We start from the raw sequence: 19922 nt of genomic DNA, 5'->3' as shown, positions 1-19922 counted from the left end.
GGGCAGCCCCGATATTGAACGGGTTGCCTGGCTGTGGGTCCTCACCTGCGTGCTTAAAAGGGACTTATTAATACTCCACTACAGGCATACACAAAAGGTTAATAAAAGGTTTATTTACAAGGGAAAAAGGAAATAAGGAAAATGTACAACTCAGGTGGTGATGGAATTTAGAGTTCCTAGTGTCTTTGGCTTTGGCCTGGGGTGGGGGTGGAGTGCACAAAGACTGTATGGAATTAGCTTTAGGACATCCTTTTCCCCCTAACAGAACTTCCAATTTTTTACATATTCAAAGCAGTAACAGGAATTTATAAGGAGACTATGATCAAATTTGAATGTATCTTGCCCTACTAAGGAGATATTGAGAAGCAATGTTGTTAAAATTATAAATGCATATTGCATTATAAAATCAATGCCTTGCCTTAACTCATAATTTACACAAAATTCTTACTAGAGAATATCGTTTTAGGAAAGAAAGTTACTTTGCCTCATCAATGATTAGATTAACCAAAATTCAGCAGAAACAAACTCTACTGAAAGATTGTCCTTTTGTTAAGGCATCCCTTTCAGCAGAAAGACCAGTATTTCCAGATTCCTACTTCTTGCACTCAACTTGAAGCCCAGAGAAGGGATGTGACTTAGTGGGGAATTCAGAGCTAGTGAAGAGCAATCAGATCTAGAAGGTAGGCCTCCATATTCTTTCCTTAAAGTTATTATTCTAATTCACCTTCAAGTTTCCTTTTTTTTTTTTTTGACAATTCCATATGACTTATGCTGTTATTTACTTAATGTAGATTGTTTTAAAACCAAATTACATAAATCTTAGCTTCATTAGAAGCAATAGCACCCTGAAATCATAGGTCTGATGAGCTATTTATCATACATTTTCAGTACTCATCCAAATAAATTTATAATTATTAAAATTAAAATAATAAAAAGATTTGGGGATTAAAAAAATGCCTGATAGTATACATACCAAACCATTATTGGTAAAGAAATGGTAAGGGAAATGGAAAAGAAAGTGTTGTTTTTGTGCATACAAACATGAATCATTTTCATAATTTGAAAAATAAGAAACAAATTATGTGGTCTAGTGGTGGCTAGTGTACCCCCAAATTAAGTCCTCTCATTATATATACTTAGTAGGAATTAAAAATTAGCACATATTTTTAGTGCAATTTAACAATATGTATTTAAAATCTTAAAATGTTCACAATTTTAAACCCCTTAATTTCACCTCTTAGAAGCTATCTTAAAGAAGCATCAAAAAATGACGGAAAGATTAATAAAAAATAAAATACAGGTAAAGTATGTGTACTTAAGAGAAGCAGAATGACTAAGTAAATAATAATACATCCTCACTATGATATACTAGGCAGCTTAAACTTATTTTTGAAGATTTGCAATTAAAGAGAAAAATGAACTCATGCTAGGTGAAAAACTTAGAATCAACATTAAGCTCACCCATTATTTTTTCATAATGTCCAAGCACAGAAAAATCACCTTGAAAGGAAATACACCAACTTGTCAATAGTAACTTGACTTTTCTTTATAAAAACTAAGAAAAATGTCGAACTTACATATAATATATGAATATCACACACACATATATTATGCAGTCAATTGAACTAAATTGTCAGTTATTTAAATATTTAAAACATTTTAAAGTTAAAGGATAGAACCTACTTTTGTGTGTCTGGTAATTATAAATGAGTTTCAGAGAACTTATTAATATTTCTAATCAAATGGTGGTAGCTGTTTTTTCACAGAGATAATTTAATTTGCTTTCCACAGGTGCAATCGTAAGAAAAATGTGTGTACAAGGAGGTTCATTGTGATATTAATATCCAACAATATGTGATTGGTTAAAGAAATTGTGTTCACCTATGTGTTAGAAAGCTATATAGCTATCAAATGCTATAGGAAATATTTGATGACACTGAAGTATTTACATGATTTTTGATATAGGAAAAACACATTTCAGGGCCTCCCTGGTGGCGCAGGCAATTGAGCGCCGCACCGTAAAGCTGTCCGCAGCCTCTGCTGCGCGGATTCCACCCCGGCTGGCCAGCTGCCTGGCGAGAATCCCACATGGCGAAGCAGACCTCTCCTGTCTCGCCCGCTGCTCCCCTCAGTAGTGTATTTCATCAGTCTGCCTGTTCTGTTTCCCACTCTGTCTCTGGTGAATCCTCTCACCCTCCCACGCATCTGGCCTATACCCTGGTTCTTGTATAAATAAATAAATCTTAAAAAAAATTTTTTCAAAACTATATTGCATTATCCCATATTTGTAAATATGTGTGTGTATCTAAGTATCGAGAAATGCTTAGAAAAGCATAATCAAAGTGTTAGTAGTCTTTTCTAGGTGGTATAATTTTTTTCTTAATTATAGGTGTTTATATCTCCTTTCTACTGTCCCTTCTCAGCTTTTGAAACATTTCTACAACTATATCTCTTTGTAATTAAAGAAAGAAAACTTAAATTTGAAAATAAATTTTGCAGCACACAATTTTTCTAAGGTAATAAAGACTAACCAAACAAATGTTTGCCTAATTTATCAAAAACAAAATTTAACTGCAAGCTTTTATGAATCAGTATTTTAAAATATGCAAACATTGAAATCCTTACATCTATTTATTTGATTTCCCCAATAGTGTTTATTCAGAGTTCAGCACATTCAGTATGTATTTGGGTAATAACTACAAGCACCAAAGTGACTGCATCCACTAACCAACAGGTCACGGCTGACCCCTTGTAACTATCCTGTTTGTTTCCTTTTTATCATAACATGGATCCTTCAGCATTCTCTCCTGTGTACTAGGTTTGATATTCCCGTAAGTTACCGATAGTGTTTCACAAAAGTTACTCATTGATTATAGGCTTTCTTCAGCGTCCAGAATGCAGAACAAGGTGATTTTTAGGTCTTTCTGATGTTTGTCCAGAAAACCTGAACAGGTCTTAAGTGCTTATTTATTCATTTAGTGTTTAGAACAAAGACAAAATCGAATCTAGCAATGAACACCTATTCACTAGTTTCCAACTTCTGCTCTTGTCCTGGACTCCAAGCAGTAGTTTCTACATTTTTAAAAGAAAAATAACTGAGTATGGGATTGCTATGAGGATTTTTAAAAATGCATATGAAGAACATGAAAGTCTATAGCTGTACATTAGTTTGATTTGTGTCCTTAAAGATTTACTAGAAGGCAGCATAGATGAAGGAAGAGCTCTAAATTAAGAGTAAAAAGACAGGTATCTACTGCAGAAAATCAAAACCAGAATGTGTAGCAATGACCAAAAACAATCCACTGCTATTTTAGCAAATTTTTAAAAATCAATAATAATTTCTATAGAATATATAAAATAAATATCTATAACACATTTTTATTTTATACTTATATATCACACAATAATAATTAAAATTCTACGCATGATTAACTGTATCTAACTTCTACTATTTGCTGCTTCTTTGTTCACTTTGTCATTTGATAGAACTCAGCTACCAGATATAAGGCAGTAAGACCGAAGATTTTTTTTTAAGTGAAAGAGAAGACTTTAAAAATCAAGAAAATTTTGTTTTTTGAAATCTCATATCTAAGAAACAGTTGTATGTGCTAAAAAAAAAAAAAAGTCCACACAGTGCAGGAATTGTTATAATAAATAAAAACAAATTCCAGCAAAAGGGGGACATCTTATTTTGCCTCATTTTTCTGTGAATTGTATAGAGACCACCATTGTTCATTGGTCTAGCTTCTAGATCAGTGGTGTTCTTCTGGAGTACAATTTGAAAACCACTGATCTATACCAGATGAGAAAATGGTCTCAAGGAAAAGTGATTTGCCCTGGGTTACATACCAAATTATTGACAATCCAGACCTATTCAATTGCTCTTCTTGGCAATTTCCACTGCATCCAATTTGCCTATCCTAGCAAAAGAACTTTGACTCTTTAGAAACTCAAGTTATCTTCTCTCCTCTCTACATTTCTATCTGCCTCCTTTCCTTTTATGATTTCCCCTGAAATGAGATTCTGTACTTTAAGATCAACAGTTTAGTCAACCAACAAATAATTTTCATGCTTTCTCTAAATTATTTTGATGAATTTCAGTTCATATCCTCTTTTTTTTTTCTAACCTCAGAGGATTAGCAGAATAGCTAATTGTGTTCTCCCTGTACGGATATCTTTTGTTCCTTGAAAATATTTCATTTTCTTCTACATTTTCCTTCTCATATTTCAAATCAAAAGGTCTTTCCAGGCTTATGATTAAAACAGAAAGAAAGATAAATTTTTCACCTGGACAATTCTAATCCTGTTCTTCTTTTCCATAGATATCTAAATGAAGAAACATAATACCACTATAATGCTTATTAGGGGTCACATAAAAGAAACATTGATTTCTCCATTCTTTTTGCATTCACTCTGTCATAGAGCACTCACAAAGGAATTACTCCTATTATTGAAAGAGGAGATGAGCTAGTGCTTCCTTTGACTTACAACAGAACACTGAATTTGAAATGAGTAGTAACTTTTTAAAGGTCATGTACATGGAATGATAGTATGGACTTGGTCATCAGATTAACTCTGATACTCGAATTGAATGATACAGCATTTAGCGTGGAAAAAAGAAAAGCAACAGTTATCACTGCAATTTCATTTGACTATTGACAAGACATAGTAGATACTCCATTCCCATTCAGTGAGGTTGCAAAATCCAAGACACTTCCAGCTAACTGTCAACTGAACAACAGTTCAGGGACATAAACCCTCATCCTGCACAAGGATAAAATGTTTGTAAGAGAAAATGCACAGTTTGTCTGGAGGCTGAGAAAAGCCCTAATGCACTGGATCAGTGATAAGAATCTCTGACATCTGTCTATGATCCTCACAAAGCATTTCCCACATGCTTTTTAAAAATCCATTGCTCACAATTTATGACATAAAGATTATTTTTTCCATTTGATATTTGGAGAAACCAAGTCTCAAAGTTGTTCAGTGACTTGCCCAAGATCATTCAATGAGTGCTGGGACTAAAACATAACTTCTAATTCTAGATACTACCATCTTTCTTTGTTGTTAAACATTAAACTCTCACTATAACATAGTATTTTTTTTTTTTGTCTATCAGTCCCTCTCTCTATCACTCCATATATCTCCCTATATCTCTAGATATAAAGTACATGTAGAGAGAGATTATAAAAGTGATATATTTATTGAGCAAGTTTCGCAAATGCCTAAGTTAAAAAAAAAGAACATTTAGACATGAAACACAGAGAAAATGACATTAGCTCCTTTTCTGATTTAAAGTTTACATCCATTGCTTATTTTATTTATATGTGTGATTAAATTTGTGCTATCATGTTTTAAATTTATTAACCCCTTATATAATTCTTTTCTTAGCTTGTTTCCTTTTAGAAATGATACTTTTGATATATATCAAAGTTAAAATATTTGGTTCAATTTATCAATCATTTTCTTTAAGCTTTCTACCATGTTGTAATACTAGAAGAGTTTTCCAAATTCCAAAGAGGATATTATTCATCTATATTTTTAAAACTAATTTCAGGATTTTTATTTTCACATTAACTCTACAACTTACATAGATTTTATTTTGATATGTGATATAAAGCAAGTATTTAACATAATTGTTTTCCAAATCATTTAATAATTAAATAATCATGTATTAAAAAGTAGCCTTCCTTTATCCGCTTAATTGAAATGCTACTTTTATTAAGCACTACAATTTGGTATGTATTAACATGCATGTAGGATTACATACATGCATACATAAGATATAATCTGCATGTATGTTTCTATTTATGTATCTAATAAATGTGTGTTGGTTTTACTCTTGGATCTTCTCCTCTTATTATCAAACATTTCTTTTAACATTGAAAAAGATCACAATATTATTTAGATTTTATTAAATATATGAGCATATATAGAGTTAAAATATGCATATCAATTAACTTAGACCAAATCCCGTCAACAAAGACACAGACTGTTGTTTACACATGCCCCCAGATGCATTAGTGTGTTACAAATCCCTTCAAAACTTTATATCAAAAAAAACCAAAACTTTGCATCAGCTTTTTTCCTCACCGATTCAGGAGTCTGAGTAGTATCTTACACTACTATTTGCTATCTAACTTTTTCATCTCATTAAGAAAGCAGTTAAGGTAGTAGACTAGTGATATCAAGATTCATAAAGGAATATAGGAACAAGAAATTGCGAGTAATACAGATAAAGAAAAGAAAATAGATTTAAACAAATGAGAAAAAAAAGATAATGGACAATACAAATATGACTTCAGAAATAAAACCATTTGGTGAAAATTTTACAATTTTCAGAGTAAATGTTAATGAATGTATGTACTTGCCTGAGATACAGAAACTCTCATATGATAAACCAAGTAAATAATTATAAACTTTAATCAAAGTTACTAAACTGGTGGCTCAGTTCCTCTATATCTTTTATTATCTGAAAGTCACAGGCTGTTTCTGAAAGATGTATGTTAAACAATGCAATGTCTAAGAAACAGAGAAAGTAAATAGGTCCTAAATAGAACTAAATGACCAGGAATTTTTGGAAATAAAATACAATAACCATGTACACCTGAAAGCTCTATAATGTTATAAGACAGTGTTACTTGAGTAAATATTTTTGTAAACACAATAGCCAGAAATCAGGTAAAGGTAAATACACTATCAAAAAGAAAGCAGGAATAATAGTTACACAAAATTTAATGCTTAAAACACTAAAATGAAAAAGAAAAAAATTAATTGATAAAAAGAATAACTCACTATTTTGTGCCTAATGATATAACTTCTAAATATGTAAAGCATAAGCTGTTAGATATGCAAAAAAGAAGTTTATAAAACTGAAATGATAATTATAGAGTTTTAGTATGCCTCCCCAAAATGACAAATTAAGTAGTCTTCAAATACAAAAGTATATAGAGGAAATTGAATAACACATTTATTAAAGTTGAATATAGATTATACATTGTAAACTGTGTGCCTGATATTCTTTTTCAATTCCCACAGAACGTTTGCAAAAATTGTCCAATCATTCATCCACAAAAATTAAATTTCTATAAACTTGATAAATAGCAGAATACAGATTGGAGTGTAATAAAAACATAAATTCACTACCAAAGGGTAGAAATACCCACAATCTACTAAAAACTTTAAAATATCTTCTATAATACCTTTTGTTTGAAAAGAAATCAAGCTGAAATACAGACTACTTAAATATAAACCAGTGAAAATATTACATATCAAAAGCTATGTGATGTCACCCAGTGGTAATCAAATAAAAAATGATATTTTCAAATGTGTTACGTAGAAAACAAAACATTTAAATTAAAGGAACTAAAAGTCACCACTACTCCCTATTCCCCCACTTTAAAGGTAGAAAGTGTTGAGAGCTTAAAGCAGAATTCTGCCAAAATTAGCAAGTAAACTTGATTAAATGCTCAACAGAAAAATCAGATATGTTTGATTTAAAAACCTTTAAATACATAACATTAAGATGGAGGAGATCTACTTAGAGAAAGCAAAAGATTCTACAAAAAGCATGTAGAAATCAAAAATGAATACAGTAAGGTGGCAGGCTACAAAATCAATACACAAAAATCAGTGGCATTTAAATATATGAACAGTGTATCAAAAGAAAGGGAAATAAAGAATACAGTTCCAATTATAAAAAGAATGAAATACCTGGGAATAAACTTCATGAAGGAGGTGAAGGACTTATTAAATGAGAACTATAAAATTCGGTTAAAAGACATAAAAGAAGATCCTGTGCTCATGTGTAAGAAGAATTAACATCATTAAAATGGTCATATCACCCAAAACAATTTACAAATTTAATGAAATTCCTATTAAAATACCAATGACATTTTTAAGGAAATAGAATAAACAATTATCAAATTTTATGGGACAAGAAAATACCCTGAATAGCTAAAATAATCTTGAGAGAAAAGAAGAAAAATGGAGATATGATCACACTTCCTGACTTCAAACAATATTACACAACAACAGTAATCAAAACAGTATGGTACTGGAACAAAAATAGAAATTCAGACCAATGGAACAGAATTGAAACCCAGAGATACATCCACATAAATATTGACAGCTGATTTTCAACAAAGGAATAATGGCCATATATTTGGAGAAAAGACTGCCATTTTTAATAAATGATGCTGGGGAACATGGATAGCCACATGAAAAAACTAAATAAGACCTATATTTAACACATGAAATTTAACTCATACATGAAAATTAACTCAAAAGGGATTAAAGATTTGGACACAAAAACTAAAACCATAAAGAACTTTGAAAAAAAATATAGGGGTCATACTACAGGATATCTACTACAAAGACAAATTTGGGAATGCAATCCCAACAGCAAGGGAAACAAAAGCAAAAATAAACACATGGGATTATATCAAAGTTAAAAGCTTTCATACTTCAAAAGAAATCATCACAAAAACAAAAAGGCAATCCACAGAATGGGAAAATGCACTTGCATACCTACCAAGGGGCTAATACAAAAAATTACAGTTTTTACACAATACAAAACCAAAAAAACAAATGGCCCTATTAAAAAATGGGGAAAAGACCTCAATAACCACTTCTGTAAAGAAGACATTATAGAAAATTAAAAAAAAAAGTTCAGTATCACTTATTATAAGAAAAATGCAAATAAAAGCCACTCTGAGATACCACCTTATCCCTTTGAGGATGGCCCACGTAAAAGGGAACAGAATTTATAAATGTTGGTGAGGTTGTGGTGAAAAAGGAATGCTCGGGCCTCCCCTGGTGGCACAGCGGTTGAGCGCTGGGCTGTGAAGCTGCCTGCAGTCTCTGCAGCACCAGTTCAATCCCCAGCCAGCCGGAGAGGGTCCCACATGGCATGACAGACCTCTCCTGCCTTCCCCGCTGCTCCCCTCAGCAGTGTGTTTCGTCAGCCTGCCTGTTCTATTCCCTGCTCTGTCTCTGGTGAATTCTCTCACCCTCCCACACTTCTGACTGTACCCAGTGCTTGTATAAATAAATAAATAAATCTTTAAAAAAAAAAAAGGAACTCTCATCCACTGTTGGTGGGAATGCAAGCTGGTAGAGCCCCTGTGGAAAATGGTATGGAAATTTCTCAAGAAAATAAAACTGGAAATTCCATTACACCCAACAATACCTCTATTAGGTATTTATCCAAATAACATGAAAATCTAATATGAAAAGATCTATCTACACCTATGTACATAGTAGTACTATTTACAATTGTCAAATCATGGAACCAAACTAAGTGCCATTCAACAGATTAATGGATAATCTGTGGAGCATATATTCAATGGAATATCACACAGCTGTGAAGAAAGACGAAATGGTGACATTTGAGACAAAATGGAGAGATTTTTTTTTTTTAAGATTTATTTTTATACAAGACCTGGGGTACAGGCCAGAGGCACAGGAAGGTGAGAGGATTCACCAGAGACAGAGTGGGGAGCAGAATAAGCAGATGGACTGAAATACACCGCTGAGGGGAGCAGGAGGGGTCTGCCAAGCCATGTGGGAATTTCCCTGGGCAGCCCAGAATCAAACCCATGCTGCAGAGACTGCGGAGAGCTTCACAGAGCCACGTTTAACCTGATGCATTACTGGGGAGGCCCCCCCAAAATGGAGAGATCTTAAGGTGAGTATGTTGAGTGAATCAATCAAAAAGACAAATTTTTGATAGTCTCACTAATCTGTGGAATATAAATACCTCCCAAACAATTAAACACAATAAAGTTAGAAGAATGGGACAGGAGCAAAGCAGCTTTCCTTGATCAAGGAATAAAAATAATCAGAATTTTCCTTATCACACATTGGGTAAAACCAAGCAATATGGCCAGCCTTGGTGGCAAGGATTCCAGGGAAAGTGAGGATGTAGTAAAAGATACAATCACTTGGATTGCCACATTGTCTTTGACCAATCATGATTATTTTCGAGAATGAGCACACTGTTGCCCTCAAATAGAATTAGGATTCTTTGTGCAAGGGGCAAGTGGTCAGAGGGCTACTGGATACATGACTAACAGTGTATGCCATTATGACAACCTAAAAACCATGACACACATATCTACAATAAATAGTGAAATATGTAAAACCTACATAATATACAGAAACTTACTGGAAAACTTTACAAGACATTAAAAAAGCAAAGAGACATCATGTTCTTATATAAAAAGTCCCCAAATGGTAAAATGCTGATTACCTTTCTAATAATCTGCAAATCCATAGTAGTCCCAATCAAAACACCCTTTTCTTTTTACCTTGCTAATTGTAGAGTTTGTCTCGAAGACATAATTTTTTACAAAAATAAGACTAGTATGAGGTCTGCTTCCTTATATATCATAATATTTATTATATATGTACAGTAACAAAAAGTCTAAAATCAGCCTATATACACATCAGAATTTTTACATAACATATAGGGTATTTCACATGAGTTGGAAATAATTGATTATTTTAGATTTAATTTTGAAAAAATGTCTCCACTTGGGAAGAAACAGTCATATTCCTTTCTCACACCATGTACAAAAATAAATTCCAGATGGATTAAGAAAAGTCTATAACATGCTCCGAGTCATTGGGGAATATTTTTATAATCTTGGGTGTGAAAGGATTTTCTAAAATGACATAAAATCCGAAGATTGACCGGTTAACCTACATAATAAATTCTGCATGTAAAGTTAGACCTGGAAAGGATATTTGTAACATATATAGGAAAGGAAAAATATAATTTGCAAAGAATCTCAATAATTCAATAAAAGACAGTCTATATTTTAAGTGGATATAGAATATTATCAAGCCATTCACAGAAGGCATACAAAATGGGCAAAACATATTTAAAAGACATCATATCTCTAATAATCAGGAAGGTGAAAATTTTAATAATGATAGAATAAGTTCATATATCAGATTGTGAGTTTTTTAACTGATATTTTCCAGTATTGATAGGGATATACAAGATTTGCGTTTGTGAAAATTTTCACAAACGCAAATCTGCACAGTGGTTTGGTGGTCAATAAGACAATATCTACCAAATTTTAAAATAATGTAAGCTTTCTTAAACTTCTAAGAATCCAGCATCTATAAATATTTGTATAAGTGCACAAAATCATTTATTATAGTAGTGTTTCTAATTGGAGAAAATCTAATTATTTAAGTGCCTAACAATAGTGGAATTATTTTATATATTATAGCATATATATTTACACTTTCAGAAATGTTTACGTTTTCATTGCAATTAGGGCAGATCTATTTGTAAGGACATGGAAAGATCCTCAAGATATAACATTAAATGAAAAAGTTATATTATTTTTATGCTAATTTCTATTATATTATATATTAGATTTATAACTACTATATTTGTATATTATATAAACATGTGGATGCATAAAACAGTATCTAAAAGGATGCTAAGCTCTTAGAAATGACTTCTTATAGACTGGAAGAGATTAATGCAGGAGAGTGTGGAAAAATAGCTATTTTATATTAAATATAATATAAAATATTTACATTATAATATATTAAAATATTTTAATACCTTATTCTATGTATTTCTAACTTTCAGAATAAGCATATATCATGCTTTTGCAAATAAAAATATTTAAAAGGAGACAGTTAAGTGTTTAGATTAGACAGACTGAGTTTCAAATCTTGTATATGTCACTAAGAGCTGTGTGACTTGAATATTTTTAAGTTATCAAAAACTCAACTTATCTAAAAATTAGGCAAAATAATACCTAATGCATGAAAAAAGACCTGGCCCATAATAGGTGCTCAAAAATTATTCCTAAATATTTGAGGTAAGAGATAAAAAATTATACTCTTTATCATTTGCTTTTCTCATTTGGGGTTAAAGGAAACCTTGTTTCATCAGGAAGATTTGATCAAGTACTTGTAATTGAACTTTCATTGATGAAAGTTATGGTCTATGTTTTTAGATAAAGTAAATATTTAATTGCTTGATTATGCATTCATTTAGACAGTAAATACAGTATTATTTACTATATGTCAGCCAGTGTACTAGGCACTTGGAGGTGTAAAGATGATCAAGGGACAGTTCTTTCTATGAAGGAACTCAAGATTTCCTTTAATTTAATGCTCTCAGTTTAGTGAAATAAATGCAATTCTAGAGTCATTTATAAAATGCTATGGAAACAGGAAAAAAATAGTGCTGAAAAATCGCAAATTAAAAGAATCATTGAATTGAGCAAGACCAAATGATCCTTTAGTCAATTTCCCATCCAATGCAAGAATCTCTTCCAAGAATCCCTTTATATCTTTTGGAAATAAGATAATATCTGCCAGAATAATGATTATGATTTACTGAATGTTTACTATTATCTTCAACACTGTCATAACTCTTCACAAACATTGCCTCTACTGAAGCATCACAACAAAATTGAAAGCTAGTTACCATCCTACATAACTCATATGATACATCATACATACATACATACATGTTAAGGTATGGAATTGTTATTTCAAGAAGACAGATTCTAACAATATATAGAGAGGAACATTACAAGTAAACCAACAGTTTTTTTTTAAGATAATGATTTTTTTATATGATTGGAATAATCCCAGTTGTGAAGACAGTGTAGTGGATCATACTAAGATCATATTAAGTCTCTGGGATATGTCTGACTTGGGGGCAGATATCAGCCCTAGGAATGAACTGTGTGACCTCAGACAAATAACTTAGCCTCCCTGGATCTCAATTTCTGCCAACAGAGACAATTTAGTCTCTATGCCTTTTAAATAAAACACTCTACCTCTGTCTGAATTTTGATTTTGTTCCATATTCCACATTAAATATTTCCAGTTCCTTCAACTGTTACTAAATTTTCAGAGCCTCTTCATCTCAGTTTTCTTTCTCCAGAAGTATACTTGATATTATCTTTAAAAGACAGGATTTGAACCAAAGTTATGCAATGTTAAAAAAAAAAACTCAACTAACTTTAATTTTTTTTTTTTTAAATTTATTTATTTATTTATTTTTATTGATTGATTTATACATACATGCATACAAGCACTGGGTACAGTCAGAAACGCGGGAGGGTGAGAGAATTCACCAGAGCCAGAGCGGGGAGCAGAACAGGCAGAAGGACCGAAGTACACTGCTGAGGGGAGCAGCGGGCGGCAGGAGAGGTCTGCGCGCCATGTGGGACCCTCCTCTGGTGGCCGGGGAGCAGCAGGGGATCGAACCGGCGCTGCAGAGGCTGCGGGCAGCTTCGCAACCCAGCGCTCAACCGCTGCGCCACCGGGGAGGCCCCTAACTTTAATTTGATTATCAACTTCAATTAATATTTACAATAATGTTATTTACACTCATTAAGTCAACTAAATATCATTCAACATCCCCCTCCCCTTTTAATTTTTTAACCAGTGATGATCTCTCCAGAGCTTGGTTTTCTCCAATTTGTATTAGTGAAATAGAGTTTTTAATACTTAAGATTTTATTACAATCCTTCTTAAACATAATCTTTAAAAAAAATTGGTGTACCTTTTCAGACTGTCAAACTATTTTTTTCAGTATTGGTTTTGTTTTCTATTTTATTCATTCTCTCCCCCAGTTTTATGAATCCTTAATTCTCAAAGCTCAATATTTTTGTGATCCCTTTGAAGTAACAAGGTAAAGGAGGGAGATTTGAATTGTTACTAATGACCTCTGTAAGTTGGAATAGGCTCATTAATCAATCCTCTTTGTTTTGTCATTGTTCAATTAACCCTCCTTTGTTATCATCATTCACATAGGGTTGAATTCACCTAGCTAAGTTGGTATTTGATCTACTACATTATGAGAAACAGAAAACATGTTCTGGAAATTAGGATATACTATATACATGGCATTTTTCTTAATTGTTCATTTTACCTGGTTTATTCATGTTAACCCATATTGGATCCAATAATCACTAAATGCTCACAAGTCATTTATTCTATTTACCCTCCTTCCTACTTTCTTAGCTACCTCCCACCCTCCCTACCATCTTCATTTTTATTTCTCTTCTACTTCCACAAAGGATTCAGGTCAAATTATAAAAATAAATGTAAAACCAAAGACAAAAATAACCAAAGAAACCCAAGCAAGCTTAAAAGTGAATAGAAAATAGTAGCAGACAAACATAGGATTATCATACAGAAATACAAGGCATAGACTGAGATGGGCCAACATGGATGACACTTCATTAGTCATAAGGCAGTCAGAAGACAAAGGCAAAACAAGCTGTTTGTCTGTCTGTCTGTCTGTTTTAAACACTAAAGAGAGACATTAATTCTGTGGATTCAACTGCAACCCCCTTCCCTAACCTTTGGTATAACACCAAATCCTAATTGGACAGGTGTAATTCTAGGAAGGTCAAAGCAATGCCACCTGCATGGGCACATTTCTCATGCTCTGACCTCCTCCAGGACCTCGCGGAAGACCTAGAGGAAAGGATATACTACTTGTGCTTCAGGCAGTTCCCTATTAATGTCATTGTCATTGCTTGCAACCATGTTTTTTTTATTTGTTTGGAATAGCTCAGCTCTCTAATGAGAACCTGGAGTTCATATGGTCTGTGTTGCCAATTAAAGGCATCTCTAGGTGGATAAGTTCCCTAGAAAATGACGAAACCCTACTAAGACATATGTCTATTATCTATTTAATTAAAAAAAAACAAACACCCTTTAGCTATCAGGGGGAAAAGTATAGCTTCTTGAGATAATGGCAATAGTTCACTGGATGGACTTAGGAAAATTTCATTTTAATGATATATTTATATAGATTGTGCCTATTAAAGCACATTAAAAAGTTTTAATAATTATTTTATCCATATGAAATCCTTTTGAATACTAGTTAGATCCAAATAACTTTTCAAATAAAAAGAAGAATGCTATTTATAATATTTATATTTCAACTATTTTCTTTACACAGCAGGAACTTGAAGGTTTTCCAGAAATTTCTAGAAACTAAAATGCAGGTAGGGTGTTATGCTTTCTAATATTAATCAAACCATATTTTATTATTCTTAAGACATAGCAAATATTGTTAAAAATGTTTTACTGCATATATTTTTCATCAATCTAGCTAGACCTTTTAAAAAATAACACTTGATCATTTGCCTAGAAGTCTTAGTTCACAGTTTAAAAACACTAAAATCCAGACAATCTGCTACTGGTTGGTATGAAGCAATGTTCACACAATCAGATTTCCATGGTCTTCAATTTCCTTATATTCACGCAGCCCAACTCTGGACTCACCTGCAGCTGTGATGGACATATCTTGGGTACCTGCATATCTTAAGCACCTATTTTTTTGTTTCTCTGTCTAGGAACTTCCACTAGCATCACAGAATATACACATGACACTTGGGAAAGGCTAAATATTTAATCCACCCTCCTTAGCCAACAACCAACCAACAAGTCTGTGAACAACTACCTCAGCTTAACAATGTGGAAGCATATTGGACCCTCTTAACAATGTGGAAGCATATTCTGCACGCTTCCTCAGAAAGTCTCCATGAAACTGAGTCAGTTGTTTTCAGGTAGCTACTCATTAATACATTTTTTATGGGCCTCTCACAATAGAGGAAAGATAGTGTTAAAGAAAAAGCCTGGAACTGAGAGCCAAAAAATCCAATCAGTTCTCTAGCTTCTGTCTCACCAGATTGCTTTATCCTTGAACATGTCCTTCAGTTGACCTCTAACCCTGCTTTCTTGGTTCCCCTTCAATTTCACAAGCCATATACCCTCAGTCTCCGTGGCTGGATCCTCTCATTTTCCTACCTCTATTTGTTGGAGAAATCTAAAGTCAGTCCCCAGACTCTTTCCTTGGGCAATCTAAAGTCAATCCCAATGTGATTTTATCTAGTCTTGTGTTTTAAATACCATAAATAATAACTCCAAAAGAGCATGAAGTAACTCTTAGGTCCATCCAAGTGCCTGCTCATCATCTCTTGGATGTCTAACAGCTATCAAATTTAACACATCCAGAACCAAGTGCTTGATTTCCGCATCCCACAGTCTTCTCTGACAGCAGATGGTAGTTTCATTTATCCAAAAACCTCAAAGTTACCCTTAATTCCTTTTTGTCTTACACTCAATTGTCACCCATCATTATATGCCATCCTTCCACTGCAAAATAAATCCTTAATCTAGCCACTGTCTACTTCCTTTATGTAATCTGGACTACCATACCATCATCTCTTGATTGGATGATTTTAATAGCCTTTTTCTGATCTCTCTACTTCTTGATCCCATAAAGTTTATATTGAGTGACCCTTTTAAAACATTAAATAAGATTAAGGGATCGATATGTTATGGTATCCCAAACCATGCAGAATAAAATCCAAAGTATGTTGGATTATCTTGGACAACGCTTTTGTTTGAAATTCTTAGAACAATCATTTTTCTTGCTCAGTTACACTTGTCCCTCCTCTCTTTTACTTGATGCTTTGTATTTGCTGTTCCTTCTTGAATTCCCTCTGGACTTCTCTGCTATTGTATGACCTCAGGGACATACTCTCTTCACCAAGATCTCTACTCAAATGCCACTTTATTGAAAGGATTTCCCTCTCCAGTCTCTCACATTCAATTCACACACAAATACATACAAATGCAAGTACCACAAGTACACTGTCCATCCCTGCCTGCACAGCTGACATAGCACACATTTCTTGATAGGTCCATTATTCTTCTTTCCCAAGTAGAATATGAGCTTTTTGAGATCAAGGACTTTGATGTGTTCTCTGCCATATCTCCAGCACCTCCTATTCTTTCTGGCACAATCATACACTAAGACATATATTGTGAATGATGTAATAAAACAACTGCACATCAGGGGAGTTGGCCTATAAGAACACTAATCTCCCTTTCACTCAGATACTCAAATGGTCATAGTTCACTGTGAAAGCACAAAAGATGTGCTACAACTTGTTTAATCACACAAGTCTTGTTTTTCATTATCATTAATCTCCCAAAGTTACCTGTCAATTTACATTTTTCCATTCATTGGGGCTTATCTATTGGAATGTTGAACTGATGATATATATGCATGTATGTATGTATGCATGTATGTACATATGTATATAAAGTCACTTTAGGGCAACATAATGGGTTTAACAATTTTTTTCTTCCTCCTTTATGTTTTTTATAAGCATTCCAAATTTCTCCTGGTACACTGTATTTCTAACAGGATTTAGATATAGAAGCAGAAAAAAGCCAGAATTCTCCTTCCAATGATGCCCCTCCTTTGTAAACATGTTTATCCACCCCTATGCTACTTTTAGAAAATCAAGAGGAAAAAAAGGAAAGGGCAATAATACCAAAATTACATCTCCCCAATTAGTTTAAGGCATGGAGTCCCATCCCCTCTTCTTTATTCAAACCAAAGTGTGCTAATTATCTTATATTTTCTCCATCTACCTTAATTATTATTTCATTTCTACTCTGAAAAGCTATTTAGAAAATTATAAAACACTTATTTAAAGTTTATAGACGGGCCTCCCTTGTGGCGCAGGGGTTAATAAAGATAGCGCTATCAAGCTATCACCAGCCACCGCAGCACAATTTCGATCCCCAGCTCTCCAGGGAGCAACCCACATGGGTCAGCAGACCTCTCTTGTCTTGCCCACTGCTGCCCTCAGCAGTGTATTTCAGTAGATCTGCCTGTTCTGCTGCCCATTCTTTCTGGTGAATCCTCCCCAACTTCCCCCTCCGCCCCCCAGTCCTGTACCTCTGGCTGACACCCCATTTCTTGATTGCATAAATAAATAAATCTTTTAAAAAAAATAAAGTTAAATAGACTTGCACTTGTTCTATTCTTTTCTTTGTTTAAAGTTGAATTCCAGCTTTTTCATGTTTACCGAAACAATGGAGACTGATATTTCTTTGAAATTTGCCAGGATGAAGACTCAATTTGAGCTCTTCAGAATCCTCCTCTTCACTTTCAAGTACAGCTGGTAACTGGCTGCTGAATATTATTTTCTAGGACTTCCTTAGCATGATTTTGACCCTGTAGTTTCTTCTGTAAATCTTCTGCCACTGCTCCGCCCCCATTTTTTTTGTAGTTCAGAAATCTTTTACAATTATTTGATAAGCTAAACTTAGATCTTTTTGATCCTTAACATTTTCTAAATATCTCATTACTAGTTACATATTTAAAATGCAGAAAAAACAAAAATTAAATATGTTACAATAAAAACAAGAAACTGAATAATGATAATACCTGTGTTGGATCTTTTGTGAAGATGGCAGTTGCCTTCCTTTTTGAGGACCTCAGTGTTTCTCCATTCTCTGTAATTTTGATGCAGTCAATGCTGGAGCCTTCTTGGAGGTGTCAATGATCTCTGTGTGTGGATTGTCAACAAGGTGGAATTAGAAAGGGTAAGTGGGGGAAAGAGGAATAATAGGATAAAAGGGAAGGCTAGACTCATTCCTTGATTTGCAAATTCCTAGTAAAGACTTGTTTTATGCCAGGCAATAGCAGAAATGAAAATAGGGAAAATAAGGTAAGCAAATCCAGTCACTATCATGGTCAAGCTGGAGGTTCCAGTCTTGGAATAGGAGAGGCTGAGAAAAGAAACATGGGAAAGAAAAATGGCTCTGCATGAAACTTACAGCTGTGATACATGTTAAGGAGGACAGAGTCACTTCTGTTGTTCAAGTTGGGCTTTACCTAAAAGCACCTGGACAAGGGTTGAGAGGCACCAGCCTGAGCTCTGCCTGCTAAGTGTCCTGCAGGATCAAGAGGATGGACACCTTCCTGTAATGCCCACAAAGGAACTCATAAGGGCCCTGAAGGAAAGTTTTGGGAGAGCTTACAATAGTTGGAGAGTTCAAGAAAAAAACATTGAGAACTGAAAAGAAGATGATGTAAAATAAAAGATTTAACTGGAGGCTGGCAGCGATAGCAGGTGGGGAGGCCAGTGAGAAGTCCATTCACTCCACAAAGAGCAGTTTATGCAGGCCTCCCTGGTGGCTCAAGGGGTTAAGACGCATCCTATGAAGTTATCTGCAGCCTCTACAGCACAAGTTCAATCCCTGGCCGGCCAGGGCGCAACATACATGGCGAAATAGACCTCTCCTGTCTCTCCTGCTCCTCCCCTCAGCAGTGTATTTCAGTCATTCTGCTTATTCTGTTCTCTACTCTGTCTCTGGTGAATCCTCTCCTCCCCCCCACCCCCCACACCTCTGGCTTGTACCCCAGCTCTTGTACCCTAGCTCTGACATTCTGGAGATGTCAGAGAGGTGTTTTGGAGAGAACTGTAATTTTGAACATGTAGGCCATAGTAAGGATAGAGTAGTTAGAAGTGTTAATGTCCAGTGCTACTATGTAGAAGCTCAAGGGTAATACAGTCAAATTAGGAGGCAACTGAAGTGACGAGCAAGAGAGGGTGATAGCATGATCTGGGGTCATGGTAATAGCCATAAAAATATTTATTAAAAACATGTTAAGGGGTGATGAACATACTGTTTCTTAGAAATGTTATAGAAGGAAAGAATGTATGTAGTGTGAAGAATAGAGTTCACAACTCTTAAGATCCACAGAATTGTTTCCTGCTTTAGAGCAGTGCAACTTTAATTCATTTTGTTCTTGATTATGAAAGTTCTTAGTTAAGATGAATTATATTAATTTTTTATGTAAACAATCTGGTGTGATGAATTGACTCTACATTGGTTTCAGCTGTGCCCTGGACTTAGTTCTTTAAAATTGTTGGCATCATATTTATTCCTTATCCTTTATTAGGTTTTCATAAATGTGAACTGTTATATGTGCTACACAATGCAACAGAACCGTTTTAATAAAAAATTAATAATCTAATTTACTTTAGAAATCTAATATTGCTGAATATTTGGTAACTTCCAAATTCTGGTAATTTTCATAGGATAAATTC

The 19922-nt window shown here is 33.9% G+C and overlaps 1 protein-coding gene across 1 annotated transcript in view; it reads right to left on the bottom strand.

Moving 5' to 3' along the window:
- ZNF462 (zinc finger protein 462) overlaps positions 1–19922 on the bottom strand; it is a 158900-nt gene that overhangs the window by 136486 nt on the left and 2492 nt on the right. Inside the window, exon 2 of the mRNA XM_037491657.2 lies at positions 18254–18374. The gene's annotated coding sequence lies outside the window, so the exon portion shown is untranslated. The remainder of the gene's footprint in view (positions 1–18253; positions 18375–19922) is intronic.

Source organism: Talpa occidentalis, unplaced genomic scaffold (genome assembly GCF_014898055.3).
Source record: "Talpa occidentalis isolate TD23 unplaced genomic scaffold, MPIMG_talOcc4v2.1 talOcc4.7, whole genome shotgun sequence".
In the NCBI taxonomy this organism is placed as follows: Eukaryota; Metazoa; Chordata; class Mammalia; order Eulipotyphla; family Talpidae; genus Talpa; species Talpa occidentalis.
This window is presented reverse-complemented; position numbering and strand designations above follow the sequence as displayed.